General features: G+C 38.0%; 1 pseudogene; it reads left to right on the top strand.

Moving 5' to 3' along the window:
- The first annotated feature begins 372 nt into the window (after positions 1 to 372).
- On the top strand, positions 373 to 3,673 carry LOC110333453 (annotated as a pseudogene).
- The last annotated feature ends 15,937 nt before the right edge of the window (positions 3,674 to 19,610 follow it).

Genomic DNA, 19,610 nt, shown 5'->3' with positions numbered 1-19,610 from the left:
TTTGCATTGAGATATAATCAGTTCTTTCACTCATATCCATTCCCCCAGATCATCTGACTAACAACAATTTTAATAGTAAATCATAATAGTCAAAGACCCCGCTGTTTCACCAATTTCTATTTGAAGCATTAGCATTGCTCTAAAAGCATACATTCTGAGAAAAGATCATTCTCACAGTGCATGTTCTTTGTCTTTTCTTTTTCAGTGTAAAACACAGTGATGATTTAGATCTTCTGTTGCCCTGCAGACCTGTTAAAGTTTAGCTAGGACACTAGCTGTTTCTGCACTCCAGAGGTGAGTAGGTTATGTGGGGACTGAGAGATTAGTGAAACAATCTAGTGATCAACTCATAGATTAATGCACAATTACAAGATGGCGTCTTTTGAGGTCATGGAACCCCTTGGAGGTGCTGGGTAACTGTTTGCCTTTGAGGTTTCTTGAATTGATTGTCTCTTGGATGCCATGAATTGAGCAATTCAATGTTGGTCTTGGGAGACCCTTTCTCGACCAAAACAATATGAAATTACACTTGTTTGCAAGCTCAATTTGTAGACTTAATTTTCTATATAATTTTATTACATATATAACTCTCATTTCACCTATAGTTGTTATTAAGATAATATAATAAATACATTCTTTGTTTCACAATCACTATATGTATGACTCTTTTAGAAGTTTGATCTGCACATGTATCTTTATTATGTGTTACATGAAATATTAAAAAAAAAATGAACCAGCACATTCCCACACTAGTGACTCTGACCTGGAGGACTGGCTGGCCATGTACTGGCTGGCAATGGCCTATCAGTGTTGTTCTTATGGAGACTTTGACTCAGAACTCCAAAATCTTTCCACCCAGCTTGCTAAGTTCTCTCTGGTGGGTAGTCACCATGTCATCCCCATGCTTCAAATCCCCAGTAGCCTTTGTGGTGCACATCTGGCAAACCCACGCTTTGCTGTCATACCTTTCTCTCTTGAAGCCAGAAACTGCTGCTTGAAGGAAAACACAACATAAACTTAGTTCAGAAACAATGGTAACTCAATCTCTGGGTGCAACAATGAAACCTAATCTTGTAAGCTTTATTAAAATCCAATTTCTCTGGTGGTGAATCCTTGTGGATTTGACATGATCCCGGAAAACTCTAGCAGCTACATCTTACCCCCCTGCAGTCCTTGTTCCAAAAAGGCCTAACTCTCTCCTGCTTCCTCTCTTCCTCCATCCAACCTGGAATTCCCCCTTATTCCCCCAGTGATTGACTCCTTTATTCATTAGGGAACTGGTTCTCAAGAAGTCTCCTGAGTATGACTCACTACTTTACTGCAACCCCTCCCAGGAATCTCCAGTGGAATTAGCATATAAAGTGCACCAGGCCCATGCACAACAAGTATGATATTGAGATTATATTGTAGAAAAGATAGTTCTAAATAAACATTAGAATTGCATTCCAATCTACAGTATGATTATTGAATTTAACATAATCATGCGCCTCATAAAGGAGGAATAGAACTTGAGTTGTCAAACCTGGTATAGTACCTCAAACCTTTATATCTAGCACTTAGGAGGCAAAACCAGAAATTAATGTATTCAGTGCCAGCCTTAGGAGTCATTTTCTCAAACAAAACAAAACAACACAAAATCACACTTCTCTGAATGTTGAAGAAATATTTTAGTGTTTTACAAAACATTAATTTTATTCAGTTTTAAATTTTAAATGTTTATCAATAGAATGCGTATTCTGTATAGAGTTTTACATAGTTAAATTAATGATCACATTGCTGTGTATAGGCCATAAAATCAAGTCATAATTAAAGTTAACTGTTTGAAAAAGTAGCTTTTAGAAGTAAAATAGGTTACTTTTCTTCTAAATGCTTATTTTAGTTTAGTGGTTATATTAACCCTAGAATTCAATACTGGAATCACAGAGCTTAGTGTTGAAAATAGATTAAATTGAGGGTTAATAAGTTTTGCTTTCAGGCAGGTCATACATGATCATACTCATTTTATTTCTTCATCTTTTTGTGGCATGTACTTTTCTGCTCAGGGAATGGTTCTACACACATAAGTGTGAATGCATACACATGCTACTAGTCCCTGTCTTGCAGGTCACTTAGTCTTGTTGATCAATCCATTTGTAGATTTGTATTTTTTTAACTTCGCATTTTACACATGAGTACTATATTTAGATAATTTCTCTCCCCCGACCCCTGATCTCCAATGGCTCTTTTTTTGTTTGTTTGTTTGTTTGGTTTTGGTTTTGGTTTTGGTTTTGGTTTTGGTTTTGGTTTTGGTTTTGGTTTTGGTTTTGGTTTGTTTTGGTTTTTTTGAGGCAGGATTTCTCTGTATAGCCCTAGCTGTCCTGGAACTCACTGTGTAGACCAGGATGACTTTGAACTCAAAAATCTGCCTGTCTCTGCCTCCAAACTGCTGAGATTAAAGGCATCTTAAAACTGCAATTTTACCATAGTAGCACATTTAACAAACTAAAGATCACTAAGATTTCAAATAGTGTTGGATTATTAGGTATGTCAAGAAATAGAAAATGTTGTGGAATATTCTGTAAAATGATTGCAACAATCACATGTTCTGTGATTTATATTAACATTAATACTATTTTATTTATAGCTGTTATTTTGATATGACATTCATACTTAGCAAATTGACTATTTTTGCCTTTATATGAATTATATATTTTGAAAATTTACATCAGGATTAACGTATATATGTTATTTTAAGAACAGAAAGTAAAACAGGTCTAAGAACAACTCAATTTTTCTTGAATTTAACTTTGGAATAATTTCTGTGATTCATCAATAAATTTCGTATAGATGCCCAATCACTGTTATACCTAATAGGGTATTTTGATTATCAAAATCTGGCTAATTGCCTTTTGGCTCTCCAATTAGCACCATGGCAGTTGGTACCTGACAAAAGGTGGCAAGAATGGAGCTAATAAGAAAGTGATTGATCCATTTTCTAAGAAAGAGTGGTATGAAGTGAAAGATCCAGCAATATTAAATATTAGGAACATCGGGAAAACACTAGTCGCAAGGTCTCAAGGACCCAAAATTGCATCTTATGGCCTCAAGGGTCATGTGTTAGAAGTGAGCATTGCCAACCTACAGAATGATGAATTTGCACTGAGAAAATTCAAGCTAATTACTGAGGACATTCAGGGAAAAAACTATCTGACTAACTTCCATGGCATGGCTATTACTCAGGACAAAAGTGGCAGACCATAACTGAAGCTCATGTTGATATCAAGAGTGTCAATGGGTATTTGTTCTTATTTCTCTGGGTTGGTTTCACTAAAAAACACAACAACCAGATAAAAAAGACATCGTATGCACAGCACCAGCATGTCCACCAGATCCGGAAGAAGATGATGGAAATCATGACCCAAGAAGTGCAGACAAATGAATTGAAGGAAGTAGATAATAAACTGAATCCAGACAGCCTTGGGAAAGACATAGAAAAGGCTTGCTAGTCCGTTTATTATCTTCATGATATCTTTGTTAGAAAAGTAAAAATGTTGAAGAAACCCAAGTTTGAATTGGGAAAGTTCATGGAGCCCCATGGTGAAGGCAGTAGTTCTGGCAAAACAGCTGGAGACCTGACAGGAGCTAAGGTTGAACAAATGATGGATATGAGCCACCACTCCAAGAATTGGTTTAGAATTAAGATTTTTAATAGTGACAAATAAAAAGTCTTATTTGTGAAAAAAATCTGGCTAATCATATAATCTTTGATGGAAGTAAACATCAAAATGTAAAAAATGTAGAGATTCATAGTCCACGATAAAAACTTTCATAGGATCAACTACAGAAAACTCACAGTAGAGTAGCAACTACACCAAAAGGTGAAAATAACTGGGAGGACTTCTTGTGGGGTAAAGGTGAATACAGGAAGCTACAGGGCTTGGTTGGATCCCTGCAGCTAGCATTGAATGGGAGAACTGCCTTCTGTAACTTGATCTGTGAACATTATATACTTCTTGCAGCTGGCCTATATACACAGAGAGAGAAGACAATAAACATATATGAATATGTCTTTTAAAAAGATGGAAGGAGTTCCTATATACTTTCTTTTTTCTTTTCTTTTCTGTTTTTATTTATTTGTTAATCCTTTTTTACAATCTGGAATTTATCTCCTCCTGGTCCACGCTCCAACTTTTCCACATTCCATACCTCCTCTAACCCGACACTCTGTCTCCAAAAGGATGTCCGCACACTCTTCCATCCCACCAGACCTGCCCATTTCTTGGGGCCCTGAGTTTCTCAAGGGTTAGGTGCACTTCTCTGATTGAGTCCAGACCCAGCAGACCTATGTTACATCATGTGTTGTGCATCTCATGTCAGCTGGTGTATGCTGCCTGGTTGGTGGCTCAATGTCTGAGAGATCTCAGGGGTGCGGGTTAGTTGAGACTGCTGTACTTTCTATGGGGTTGCCCTCCTCCTTAGTTTCTTCTAGCATTTCCCTAATACAATCACAGGGGTCACCAGCTTCTGTTGATTGCTTGAGTGTAAATATCTGCACCTGACTCTTTCAGCTGCTTGTTGGGCTTTGCAGAGTACAGTCATGATAGGCCCCTGTTTGTAAGCACAGCATAGCCTCAGTAATAGTGTCAGGCCATGGGGCTTCACCCTGAGCTGAATCTCAACTTGGGCCCGTCAATGTATCTCCTTTTTCTCAAGCTCTTTTCCATTTTTGTTCCCACAGTTTCTTTTAGACAAGAACTGTGCTGGCAACCCCATCTCTCCATTTGATGCTGTCATTTTATGTGTGTTCCTGCGTGGGCAGAAACACTTTGGACTGGGGTCGTACTGAAGAGCTTAAACATCCTGAAGAGGATAGGCTGCAAAAGGAAAAGTGAATGCCCTGTCGATTTGCGCTGATCAGAGCATGATTTTTATTCATCGGACTTTCTTAAGAACAAGGAAAGGTTTTCAGCCTGCCCTTGAGTCCCGTTGAAAAACTGCCATGCGGTCTGATCATGAGCGGAGCTGAGTATCTGGTAGGCGGGTCTGAGGATCATGGGCAGAGACGACATTAGTGGTTGGTCCGAGCGATAGTGGCCGGTGACGATGTAGGGCAGTCTGACGATGCTGCATTCTGGGAGATCTGGGGAGGTCTTCTCAGTAGCAATTCTGTGTGCCTGTAGGGGGCGCAATATAATGTTTAGAGGGAGAGTGGTTAGTGGAGGTGAGAGACCCCAACAATTTTACTGGAGGTGGATTCTACAAATTTCCTCTTCACACTATAGGGAATTTCATCTAAGGTCATTCCCTTTCATTCCTGAGTGTCTCTCAGCTCCTAGGATTGGTACATTCTAGAGAGTACCCCCACCTTCTACTCCCAAGGTTGCATGTTTCCATTTATTCTACTGGCCCTCAGGGCTTCCCTGCTGTTCCTTCCCCAATACTTGATCAAGTTCCCCTTTTCCCTCCTGGTGCCCTCTCCCACCCAGGTCCTTTCTTCCTTCTGCTCCTTGTGATTGCTTTCTTCTCCCTCCCAAGTAGGATTTCAGCATCCTTACTTGGATGTTCAGCTTGTTAGCCTTCTTGAGTTCTGTGGATTGTGTCCTGGGAATTCTATACTTTTATGGCTAATATCCATTTATTAGTGAGTACATACCATACATACCCTTTTAGGTCTGAGTTACCTCTCTCCGGATAATACTAATTCCATCCATATGGCTGTAAACCTCAATGTTGCAGAAGAGCTGAGAATGGAGTGGAGAGGCCAGCGGGACTTGACTCTATCCTGGGCCAAAGGGAAAAGGGCATGAAGAGGAGCTCTGGTTGGTTCTTGCTGGGATGAGAGTGTTTGGCTTATTTGGTTGGGTGACTTAGGTTGGTGTAAACCAAGGCTGAGAACACAGAGAGGCCTTCCAGCATAAGATTAGATGTGCAGCTCTTTACAGGAAGATCTTCATTGCTCCAGCACAGTGGATCCCGATGAGAAGAGACAGTCTACAGTTTTAAGGCATTTATTGTAGAAAGGCAGACAGGGGGAGAGAGCAGAGAAGTAGAGGCTGGCCATGGCCATGAAGAGAGAGGGAGAAAGGGAATGCAGAGAGAGGGGGAGAAAGGGAGCAAGAGGCAACAGTAAGAAAGTAAGAACAGGAAAGGGAGGAGGGGACAAACAGCCCCTTTTACAGTGGGCTAGGCCTACCTGGCTATTACCAGGTAACTTTGGTGAGGAGCATACCTGGCTATTACCAGATAACTGTGGGGTGTAGTCCAGACAGAATACCAGGAGCTTGGGTCGTTGCCCTATGTGACTGATTGCCACAGAATTATGGTGCTGGGGCCTCGTTACAGGAGCCTGGTGTCTGGGAGAGGGCAAACTTCCTTCTGTCCCTTGCAGAGCTATCTGCTGGGTCATCAGGGTTTAAACCTAGCTCAACCAGAAAACAGGCTGCTTTTCATGGTCCCACATCTCAGAGTAATTTTGATTTGCATTTCCCTGATGACTAAGGACTTTGAAGATTTCTTTAAGTGCTTCTCAGTCATGCGAGATTCTTCTGTTCTGAATTCTTTGTTTAGTTCTATACTGCATTTTTTTTTTTTTTTGATTGGGTTGTTTGGTTTCTTGGTGGTTTGCTTCTTGAGTTCTTTATATATTTTGGATTTCAGCCCTCTAACAGTTGTGTGGTTAGTGAGGAATTTTCCAATCTGTAGTTTACCAACTGGAAAGAACAATTCCCAAATTCATTAGGAAAAGTAAAAGAACCCAGAATTGTCAAAGTAATACTAAACAATGAAAGTACTTCCCTCAGAGAATCACCATTCCTTACCTCAAGCTATACTATAGAGCAATGGTGGTAGAAACTGCATGGTATTAGTACAGAGAGAGACATGTTCATCAGTGAAATAGAATTCAAGACCCAGAAATAAAATCGCACACTTAAAGATACTTGATCTTTGACAAAGAAGCCAAAAATCTACAATGGAAAAATAAAGCATTTTCAATAAATGGTGTTGGCCTAACTGGCAATCTGTCTGTAGAAAAATAAAAATAGATCCATATTTGTCACCTTACACAAAGCTCAAAGTGCAAATGTATCAAGGATCTCAATACAAAACTAGGTATTTTCAATCTAACAGAAGAGAAACTGGGAAAGAGCCTCAAACACATTGGCACAGGGGGAAATTTCCTAAACAGAACTCTAATGGCTCAAACTTTAAGATCAAGAATTAATAAATGAGATCTCATGAAACAGGAAAGCTTCTGTAAAGCAGAGGACATAGCCAATAGGTAAAATTAGAATTCTATAAGCTTTAAACTAAGTCTTTTGTTGGTCATTTCTTAGCGAGACTAAAGACACAGCCCTTAGATTTGAATTTACTATGCAAATAAGGTTGACCACATAAGCCTCTCTCTGCAACACATATATTGGCTTCATGAACATTCATCCATCTCTACAACCTGTGTGATGGATTATTGTTATCTTTACTTTCATTATTATTATTATTATTATTATTAATTATATCCAATAAGGAGAATCATCAGATAAGGCTACATGGTGTAAAGTCTCTGGCTCACATCACATGCAGTGTATAATTAACTTAGCTTAGTGTGCAGACAAAGTATGTTTTTCTTAACATATGAATGGACATCAAAAGTCTCACTGGCCAAATTATTAGGAAGAACTTTATGAATAATTTTTAATCCAGTCTGGAAGAAGGTCAGCATTGTGTCTCAGGAATCAGGTGGACTCTCATGCTACTTGGTGTTTGCCTTGTTGTGTCTCTGCTAAATTCACTCCTATCTTTTCAGCCCCGCCTGAGTCTCACATCTTTGCCTTGTATCTTATGTTATGTGCACCAGTAACACTGACATGGTGGTTAATGTGTTCACAATGTATGAAATAATACACAAGAGAATCTCAAACTTCTACAATAAGTTCAATTTAATTATTTATGGATTTATTGATTCAATTTTTTCAAATTATTTTGAGGAATTTTGGTATATTTTGTCATTTGAACAATAATGCAAGAAAGCATGTATAAAAAGCAACATTTGTAGGTCATTCATTGCTTTAACAATGATTTCTACAAAGTAGAAGGTGTTATTTAAGTTCTATTCAACATTAAATTATTTTTAGAAACCTAAAAAAACCTAAAAAGTCTTGGTCTTTCCTCAGAAAGCTCTGAGAAATATTATAGATAACTTGAACTTATAATTCATTTACTTTCACATTATCCAAAGAATGTAAGAGCTTTAACACAAAAATCTAAACAAAAATGAAAGTATCATGGGAAGATATGAATTTTCACATAATATCTGGTTCAAAATGGAAATTATTAGAATGAAAATAGAAATAACAATATTTTCTGAGTTCTCCTTTCTTAATTATTATACCAGCACCATTTTTGAAATTGATTTTTTCCACTAAGTAAGTTATACTTAATATATTTTATATTGTATTCAATAACTATATAGATGAAAGTATGTAATTTCAGGGGGGGGGTGTATGTATAGTTCACCAAACTACAAACTAATATTAATTCCATATTCAAGTTATATGAAAAAATACACGTTTTCTCTTAATTTCAACTGGATTGTAAATTTGTAAAAAGAGTGAGTCCTCTAAATCCACAGAAAATATCTTAATTCCTTCTATTTCTCCACCTCCCTTCTAAGCCTGTCAAATCACTCAATAACCATAACCAGACTGAGAAAATGTAGCTTTCTCTCTCACCGAACAAAGGTCGTTTACTTGTTGAAGAGTCAGCTGTGTCAATGTCCTTTATATGAATATCTCCTCTCTGGCCTTCCTTTACATTCTGGCACTGCTTCCACTGCTTTACTTTTGTTTCAGTTTCTGTTTTTTGTTTGTTGGTTGGTTTCTTGATTTTGTTTGAAATTTTACATATGTTTGCAATATGTAATTACTACTTTTGTCTCCCTCCTTCACTACTACTTCTGTCTACATCTCCCTTACAGATCAGTGAATCAATGGTATTTCTCAAGACACTTGTTTATTCAATTTTCCAGTGGAGACAAGCAGTGGTGGCCTGCACCATTAATCCCACACTTGGGAGGCAGAGGCAGGTGGATTTCTGAGTTCAAGGCCAGCCTGTTCTACAGAGTGAGTTTCAGGACACCCAGGGCTACTCAGAAAAACACTGTCACAAAAACCAAAAACCAAACCAAACCAAACCAAACCAAACCAAACTAGCAAACAAACAAACAAAACCCTGCCAGTGGATTGTAAATCCCATAGTTAATGGTATATATAGAGGTTTTACATATTACTTTTCTTTATTTCCACATCATTTTAGTCATGGTTTTAGAGAAGATAAAATGTATGCACTCCATTTTTAAAAATAATATGTTGCACATTGTTGAATCTCAAGGATGACAACATTAGTTCACAGGATTTTATTACAGTCTCTCTTTGTCCAATGTCATCTCACATCACTGTATTTACATTCTCAGAACACTATATCATTAATTAGTATGTAAATATAGAACCTGTGTTAAAATTTACTTCACTGTTATTGATGACATATGTATCTCAATACCTGAAAATAATAAAAATATATTTAAATATTATAGAAATCCAGCTAGTTATATTTTGCAAATTATCTGCAATGTTTAAGGTCACTATCAAGGTGGTTGCCAGCATTGCTTTTTAGTTTTGTGATATTTCCCTTCAAGGATCATAGATCATGCTGTCTCAGCTGTTGACTGGCACTAATGGTTGATAGGAAGCTTTGGAACTCTTTGTGTGTAAGCCCTATGCTTATTTCTTTCATCAGAGGTTAGAAGCAGCTACATAACTTTTGGGCTGCAGGTTTTTTGCTTGTTATGTCTGTCATTCTTCCAGCTCATGAGACATCATGAATGATCTTCTCATAGCAACTTCAGAAGTTTAGGAAAGCAGAGAGAAGCATGTACCTCTCTAATGTCAACCTCTAGCAAGCATGTACCTAGGTTCAGAAAAATCTTCTAATCCCAAAGCATTGACTGTAGAAAAATAGCCCTCATCTACACTGGGGTTGAGAGATACTGAGTTGTTACTGAATAATATTGAAACTTTACAATGCCAAGGAGAACTGTGTTCCTGTGAAGTATAATTTTCAATGACAATTTTGTTACACAGCAATTATAGTCCCGAAGCATAAACAAAACATTCTATTAGAAAGATTATGATGTTATTTTTTCAAAAACAATTTTATTAGATTTTTCTTCATTTACATTTCAAACATTATTATGATATTATAATATGAACTTTGGTCACACACTCATGTGTATGATACAGGTTATTTATTTTAGGAAACTCAGAGGTATAGGTTATTTTAAAGCTGGCTTCTGTCAATTTTGGAGAGGTCTTAACACTTCCTTTGATGTTGCATAAGCTTGTCAGCTATTTTCAGTATTTTCTTTATCCTTGGGTTAGTAACATTTGAATGATTATTTCAATATACACTACAAAACAGCCTATGGTTCAAATAATCACCACCGTACAGTTCTTACTGATTCCTTATGTACAGAGATAAAGTAACCTATTCATTTCTGAGTATTCATTTGTAACAGAAAGGTACTTATCTTTTAGTGTTCTGATTTGACCTCAGAGACAAAAGAGCTGGCAACAAAGTCTGTTGCCTGTTAGGAAAATGGTTGCTAGGAGAGGAAGAAGGACAGGGAGCACATGCAGCTGTACAAGACTTGTATGAAGAAGAACATAAATGGATATTTGACACTAGCAGTCATATCTTATAGACACTACCCCAGTCCACCTATTTTTATTTATTCATTTTTACTTTTTTATATATATTTTTAATTTATATTTTGTATTTATTTACATACCAAATGCTGTCCTCGTCCAAGTATGCCCTTGAAGAGACCCTCCCCCATCTGTCCTCCTCTTCTCCTCTGAGAGAATGACACCACCACTGTCCTCATCTTGTATCCTCCAACCTGATGCATCAAGTCATTGCCAAAATAGGCACATTCTCTCCCACCAAGGCCAAACATGGCAGCCCTCTTGGGGAATAGGTGTCACAGTCAGGCTATAGCTTTAGGGAAGGCAATTGTTATGGACGTGGAGACAAAGATTAAGGTCTTGTACATATGTGCTGGGGGTAGGGTGCCTCATTCCATCCCAGTGTGATTTTCAGTTGCTGGTTCAGTCTCTTAAAAACTCCCAAAAGTCTGTTTTAGTTGACTCTATTGGTCCTCTTGTGGGGTTTCCACCTCTGAGACTTAAACCTTCCTCCAATGTTTAGTTGTTGGTATTTGCCTCTGTTTTGGTCACCTGCTGGGTAGAGCTCCTCAGAGAACAGTTATGATAGGTTACGGTCTGCAAATATAACAGAGTATCATTAATAAAGTCCAGAATTATCTTCCAGTCTGTTTCTCCACCCAGGCAAAATCAGTGGTCCTATACTCTCTCACACTCTACAGCTTGCGATGTCTGCAGGGACACAGGTCAGACTCCCACCCAAATACCTTTGCTACCTGGAACAACCACAGAGCCCAGCTGACTTGAGACCTACTCACCATGGCAAGCTCCATCTTCCTTCTGGTCTGCTTTTACACTTGGATCAGATCAGTGTCTCGACACCTTTCATCAATCTACAGCCTCTCTGTCTCCTCGGAGGTCTGCAGTAACCAGTGAGACAACCTGCATGTCTTCTAAGAGGTCTGCAATAACCAGGAAAACAGAAGGTCTGCCCTAACAAGGGAAACAAGAGGTCTGCTCTAACCAGAGACACAGCAGCCCCCCACTCCCACCCAAAACAGCACTGCCTGCCTCACAGGAGACTGGCTTTAACCCAGGTGACAAAGCTCTGTGTGCTTCCAAAGAGGCTGGCCCAGTCAGGGACATCCAGGCCAGTTAACACCAGAGATAATCAGATGATGAGAAGCAAGCACAAGAACACAAACAACAGTAGATCATGCAATTGGGCACCACCAGAAATCAGTTATTTTACCACAACAACCCTGGATACCCTACCACACCTGAGAAGCATGATTCTGACCTAAAATACCAACTCAAGAAGGTGATAAAGGCTTTCAAGAGGATATAAACAATTCCCTTAAAGAAATACAGGAAAACACAGGCAGACAGGTATAATCCCTTAAAGAGGAAAAAAAAAAAAAACAAAAAAGAACCGCTAAAAGAAGTACAGAAAAATACAATCAAGCACATGACAGAATTGAACAAAATGGTCCAAGACATAAAAACAGAAATAGAAACAATAAATAAAACACAAATGGTGACAACCCTGGAGATAGACAACCTAGAAAAGAGATCAGGAATTACAGATGCAAGCATTGGCAACAGAATATAAGAGGTAGAAGAGAGAAACTCAGGTTAGAAGACTCCATAGAAAATATTGACATATCAGTCAAAGAAAATATAAAGTATAAAAAGCTCCTAACCCAAAATATCCAGGAAATTCAGAACACAATGTAAAGATTAAACCTAAGAATGATAGGAAAAGAAGAGGGTGAAGATTTTCAGTACAAAGGGCCAGAAAACATCTTCAACAAGATCATAGAGGAAAACTTCTTTAACCTAAAGAAAGAGATGGACATAAATGTACAAGAAGCCTACAGAATACCAAATAGATTGAACCAGAGAAGAAAATCCTCTTGTTAAATAATAATCAAATCACTAAGTACACAGAACAAATAACGAATATTAGAAGATGTAAAGGGGAAAGGCCAAGTAACATATAAAGACAGACCTTACAGAATTATACCATATTTCTCAACAGATGTTCTAAAAACCAGAAGATCCTAGACAGAGGTCTTTCAGACACAGGAGAACACAAATGCCAGCCCATTTTATTATAAGAGAAAAACTCATAATCACCATAGATGGAGAAACCAAGGTATTCCATGACAAAATCAAATTTAAACAATATGTTTCTACTAATGCATCCCTACAGAGGATACTAGAAAGAAAACACCAATATACAGATGATAACTACATCAAAGAAAACAAAAGAGTTGGGCAGGAACTTGGAGGACAGTCCCATGGTCCGCAGAGGACTCTCCATGCCACAGGCATCCTAGCACGCCCAGGATCTTAGGATCACAGGTGAGTGGAATGCAACATATATTCCAAAACAATCATGAGGGGCCTGTGACAGCAGGAGCAAGGATACAGGAGCCCTGCCTAACCAGTGGATCCGGTTCCTTCTGGTCTGTGCTGGTATACCTTGGATTTGAACACACCAGATAGCCCCATGGTCCCCTGAGGAGATACCACTTCCAGGTTCTGTAACACACTCAGGATCCCAGAATCCCAGGAGCTTGTTCACACTGGGATCTTAGGGTCTTAGAGGAAGCTTTACTGCCTAGAACTCTGACACACCCAGAATCTCAGGTTCACAGGAACAGGAATTACAGGATTACAGAGAAATCTGGACTTTGAGGAGTCCTGAATCAACTGGGATTACAGAAAGGACAGGCTCCAATCAGATATATTGATGGCAGCAAGTATTTAAGATAATCAGATGCCAGGAGGCAAGCATAAGAACAGAAGCAAAAGAAACCAAGGTTACTTGGCATCAATAGAACCAAACTCTCCATTGCAAGTCCTGGATATACCATCACACCAGAAAAGCAAGATCTAAAGTCACTTCTTATGATGATGATGGAGGATTATAAGAAGGAAATAATTAAATCCCTCAAAGAAATACAGTAGAACACATCCAATCAGGTGAAAGAATTGAACAAAACCACCAGGATCTAAAAATGGAAGTAGAAACAATAAAGACATCACAAAGGGAGACCACTCAAAAAATAAAACCTAGAAAAGAAGTCAGGAGCCATTGATGCAGCATAACCAACAGAATACAAGAGATAGGAGAGAGAATCTCAGGTGCACAATAAACCATAGAAACCATTGACACAACAATCAACGATGATGCGACAGGCAAAAAGATCCTAACATAAAATGTCCAGGAAATCCAGGACACAATGAGAAGACCAAACCTCAGGATAATAGGTATATACTAGAAGGAAGATTTCCAACTTAAAGGCCAGTAAATATCTTCAACAAAATTATAGAAGAAAACTTCCCCAACCTAAAGTAAGAGATGCCTATGAACATACAAGAAGCCTACAGAACTCCAAATAGTTTGGACCAGAAAAGAAATTGCTCCCATCATATAATAATCAAAACACCAAATGCCCAAAGCAAAGAAAGAATATTAAAGACACTAAGGGAAAAAGGTCAAGTAACACATAAAGGCAGACCTATCAGAATTACACCTGACTTCTACCCAGAGACTATGAAAGGCAGAAGATCCTGGGCAGATGTCATATAAAAGAACACAAATGCTAGCCCAGGTTATTATGCCCAGCAAAACTCTCAATAACCATAGATGGAGAAACTAAGGGATTCCATGAAAAAAACAAATTTACACAATATCCTTTCACAAATCCAGCCCTTCAAAGGATAATAAAGGGAAAACTTCAACATAATGAGGGAAAGTAAGCTCGAGAAAAAGCAGGAAAGCAATCTTTCAACAAACCTAAAGAAGATAGCCACATGAACAAAATTCCAACTCTAACAACAAAATAAACAGGAAGTAACAACGACTTTTCCCTAATATCTCTTAATATCGATGGACTCAACTCCCCAATTAAAAGACATAGACTAACAGACCAGGTAAGGAAACAGGACCCAACTTTTTGCTGCATACAGGAAATTTACCTCAGCGACAAAGAAAGACATTATCTTAGAGTCAAAGCCTGGGAAATAATTTTCCAAGAAAATGGTCCCAAGAAACAAGTGGAAGTAGCCATTCTATTATCAAATAAAATCAACTTTCAACCAAAAGTTCTCTGAAAAGATAAGGAGGGACACTTCTTACTCATCAAAGGTAAAATTTACCAAGATGAACTCTCAATTCTGAATATCTATGCTCCAAATGCTAGGGCATTCACATTCATTAAAGTAACTTTGCTAAAATTCAAAGCACAAATTATGCCTCACACAATAATAGTGGGAGACTTCAACACCACACCCTCGTCAATGATCAGATCCTGGAAACAGAAACTAAACAGAGACACAGTGAAACTAACAGAAGTTATGAAACAAATGGATTAAACAAGTATCTATAGTACATTTCATCCTAAAACAAAAGGATATACCTTCTTCTCAGCACCTCATGGTACCTTCTCCAAAATTCATCATATAATTGGTCAGCAAATGGGCCTCAGCAGAAAAAAACATATTGAAATAATCCCATGCATCCTATCATATCACCACAGACTAAAGCTGATCTTCAATAACAACATAAATAAGAGAAAACCCACATATACATGGAAGCTGAACAACATTCTACTCAATGATAACTTGGTCAAGGAAGAAATAAAGAAATTAAAGACTTTTTAGATTTTAATGAAAATGAAGCCACAACATACCCAAACTTTTGAGACACATGAAAACAGTCCTATGAGGAAAACTCATAGGGCTGAGTACATCCAAAAAGAAGCTGGAGTGAGCACACACTAGCAGCTTGACAGCACACCTAAAAGCTCTAGAACAAAAGGAAGCAAATTCACCAAAGAGGAGTAGAAGGCAGGAAATAATCAAACTCAAGACTGAAATCAACCAAGTGGAAACAAAAGAATTATACAAAGAATCAACCAAACCAGGAACTGGTTCTTTGAGAAAATCAACAAAATAGATAAATCCCTAGCCAGACTAACTAGAAGGCACAGGGACAGTATCCTATTTAACAAAATCAGAAATGTAAAGGGAGATATAACAACATAAATTGAGGAAATCCAAAAATCATTAGATCCTTCTACAAAAGCCTATACTTAACAAGATTGAAAAACCTGAACAAAATGGACAATTTTCTAGAGAGAATCCAGGTACCAAGGTTAAATCAGGATCAGATTAATGATCTAAACAGTCCCATGTCTCCTAAAGAAATAGAAACAGTCATTAATAGTCTCCCAACTAAAAAAAAGCCCAGGACCGGATGGGTTTAGTGCAGAGTTTTATCAGAACTTCAAAGAAAACCTAGTTCCAATACTCCTCAAACTGTTCCACAAAATAAAAACAGAAAGTACTCTACTCAATTTGTTCTATGATGCAACAATTACTGTAATACAGAAACCACAAAAAGACCCAACAAAAAAAAGAGAACATCAGAATGATTTCCCTTATGAATATTGATGCAAAAATACTCAATAAAATTCTCACAAACCGAATCCAAGAACACATCAAAATGATAATCCATCATGATCAAGTAGACTTCATCCCAGGGATGCAAGGATGGTTCAATATATGGAAATCCATCAATATAATCCACTATATAAAGAAACTCAAAGACAAAAACCACATGATCATTTCACTAGATGCTAAGAAAGCATTCGACAATGTCCAACACCCCTTCATGATAAAATTTTTGGAAAGATCAAGAATTCAAAGCCTATACCTAAATATAATAAAAGCAATATACAGCAAATGAGTAGCCAACATCAAAATAAATGGTGAGAAACTGGAAACAATCCCACTAAAATCAGGGACTAGACAAGGCTGCCCACTCTTACCCTACCTATTAAATATAGTACTTGAAGTCCTAGCCAGAGCAATTAGACAACAAAAGGAGATCAAAGGAATACAAATTGGAAAGGAAAAGGTCAAAATATTTGCAGATGATATGATAGTATATATAAGTGAGCACAAAATTCCACCAGAGAACTCCTAAACCTGATAAACAACTTCAATGCAGTGACTGGATATAATATTAACTCAAACAAATCAGTGGCCTTTCTCTGCACAAAAGATAAACAGAATGAGAAAGAAATTAGGGAAATAGCACTCTTCAAAATTGTCACTAATAGTATAAAATACTTTGATGTAAGTCTAACTAAGGTATTGAAACATCTGAATGGTAAGAATTTCAAGTCTCTAAAGAAATAAATCAATATAAATCTCAGAAGATAGAAAGATCTCCCATGCTCCTGGATTGGGAGGATTGGTATAGTCAAAATATCTTGCTGAAAGCAATCTACAGATTCAATGTAATCCCCACAAAAATTCCAACTCAGCTCTTCATGGAGTTAGAAAGACCAATTTGCAAATTCATGTGGAATAATAAAAATCCTAAGATAGCAAAAACTATTCTCAACAATAAAAGAATATCTGGTGGCCAACGTCAAGCTGAACTACAGAGCAACTATGATTAAAAAATGGCATGGTACTGGTACAGTGACAGACAGGTAAATCAATAGAACAGAACCAAAGACCCAGAAATAAACCCACAGACCTATGGTCACTTGATCTTTGACAAAGGATCTAAAACCATCCAGTGGAAAGAAGACAGCATCTTCATCAAATGGTGTTGGCTCAACTGGTGGTTAGCATGTAGAAGAATGCGAATTGATCCATTCTTATCTCCTTGTACAAAGCTTAGGTCTAAGTGGCTCAAGGAACTCCACATAAAAACAGAAAAACTAAACTTATAGAGGAGAAACTGGGGAAGAGCCTCGAATTTATGGGCAAAGGGGAAAGATTCCTGAACAGAACAGCAATGGCTTGTGCTGTAAGATCAAGAATCAACAAATGGGACTTCATAAAACTGCAAAGCTTCTGTAAGACAAAGTACACTGTCAATAAGACAAAATGGCAACCAACAGATTGGGAAAATATCTTTACCAATCCTAAATATGATAGTGGACTAATATCCAATATATATATAGAGCTCAACAAGTTGGACTCAAGAAAACCAAACAACCCTATTTTAAAAATGGGGTACAGAGCTAAATAAAGAATTCTCCTCCTAGGACTACAGAATGGCTGTGGATTACCTTAAAAAAAATGTTCAACATTCTTAATCATCAGGGAAATGCAAATCAAAACAACCCTGAGATTCCACTTCACACTTGTCAGAATGGCTAAGATAAAAAACTCAGGTGACAACAGATGCTGGCAGGATGTGGAGAAAGAGGAACACTACTCCATTGTTGGTGGGACTGTAAGCTGGTATAACCACTCTGTAAATCAGTTTGGTGGTTTCTCAGAAAACTAGACATAGTTCTACTGGAAGATCCAGCAATACCACTGCTTGGCATATAGCTAAAGATGCTCAAATTTTAATAAGGACACAAGCTCCAGTGTGTTCATAGCAGCCTTATTTATAATAGCCAGAAGCTGGAAAGAATCCAGATGTCCATCAACAGAGGAATGGATACTGATAATGTGGTACATTTACACAATGGAATACTTCACAGTTATTAAAAGAATGAATTTATGAAATTCTTAGACAAATGGTTGGATCTGGAGGATATCAACCTAAGTGAGGTAACCAAATCACAAAAGAACACGTATGACATAATATGCACTCACTCATGAGTGGATATTAGTCCAGAAACTCAGAATCCTTCTTGGAAGGGGGAAAAAATCCCATAAAGGGAGTTACAGAGACAAAGTTCAGAGCAGAGACTGAAGGAACAGCCATCCAGAGACTGCCCCACTTGGGCATTCATCCCATAAACAACCAACAAACTCAGACATTATGGCAGAAGTCAACAAGTGCTTGCTGACAGGAGCCTGATATAGCTATCTCTTGAGAGGCTCTGCCAGCACCTGGCAAATACAGAAGTGGATGCTCACTGTCATCCATTGGATATAGCACAGGTCCCCAATGAAGGAGCTAGAGAAAGTACCCAAGAACTGAAGGGATTTGCAGTCCCATAGGAGGAACATCAATATGAACGTACCAGTACCCCCAGAGCTCCATGGGTCTAAACCACCAATCAAAGAAAACATATGGTGGGACTCATGGCTCTTTCGGTATATGTATCTGAGGATGGCCTAGTCAGCCATCAATGGGAGGATAGGCCCTAGGTCCTGTGAAGTTTCTATGCCCCAATATAGGGGAATGCCAGCAATGGGAGTGGGTGGGTTGGGGAGCAGAGGGAGGGGGTAGGGAGTAGGGGATCTTCGGGGTGGTAACTAGGAAAGGGAATAAAATTTGAAATGTAAAAAAAGATACTACTAATAAAAAAGTCAGAATAAAAATGAAATAAAAAAATTAAGCATTTCACAACAAACCAAATATAAGAGAATCGTGCAAACATATTACTTCCTCTAACAACAAAATTAAGAGGAAGTAACAATCATTGGTCTTTAATATCCCTCAACATAAATGGACTCAATTCCTCATAAAAGACAAAGGCTAACAGACTTGATATATATAAAGAGGATCTAGCATTTTGCTGCGTACGATCAACTCATCACAGTGACAAACAAAAACACTACCTCATAGTAAAGGACTGGAAAAAAACTTCCAAGTAAATGGTCCCAAGAAAACAATCTGGAGTTGCCATTACAATATTCAATAAAATATACTTTCTAGTAAAAGTTATCAAATGAGATAGGGAAGTACACTTCTTATTCAAGAAAGGAAAGATCCACCAAGAAGTCACAGTTCTGAACATCTCTGCACCAAATAAAAGGGCAGCACAAATCAAAACAACCCTGAGATTCCATCTCACACCAGTCAGAATGGCTAAGATTAAAAACTCAGGTGACAGCAGATGCTGGCGAGGTTGTGGAGAAAGAGGAACACTCCTCCATTGCTGGTGGGATTGCAAGCTTGTACAACCACTCTGGAAATCA

This window comes from Mus pahari, chromosome 15 (genome assembly GCF_900095145.1).
Source record: "Mus pahari chromosome 15, PAHARI_EIJ_v1.1, whole genome shotgun sequence".
NCBI lineage: Eukaryota > Metazoa > Chordata > Mammalia > Rodentia > Muridae > Mus > Mus pahari.
The sequence above is the reverse complement of the archived record's forward strand: the minus strand, read 5'-3'. Positions and strand labels throughout refer to the sequence as shown.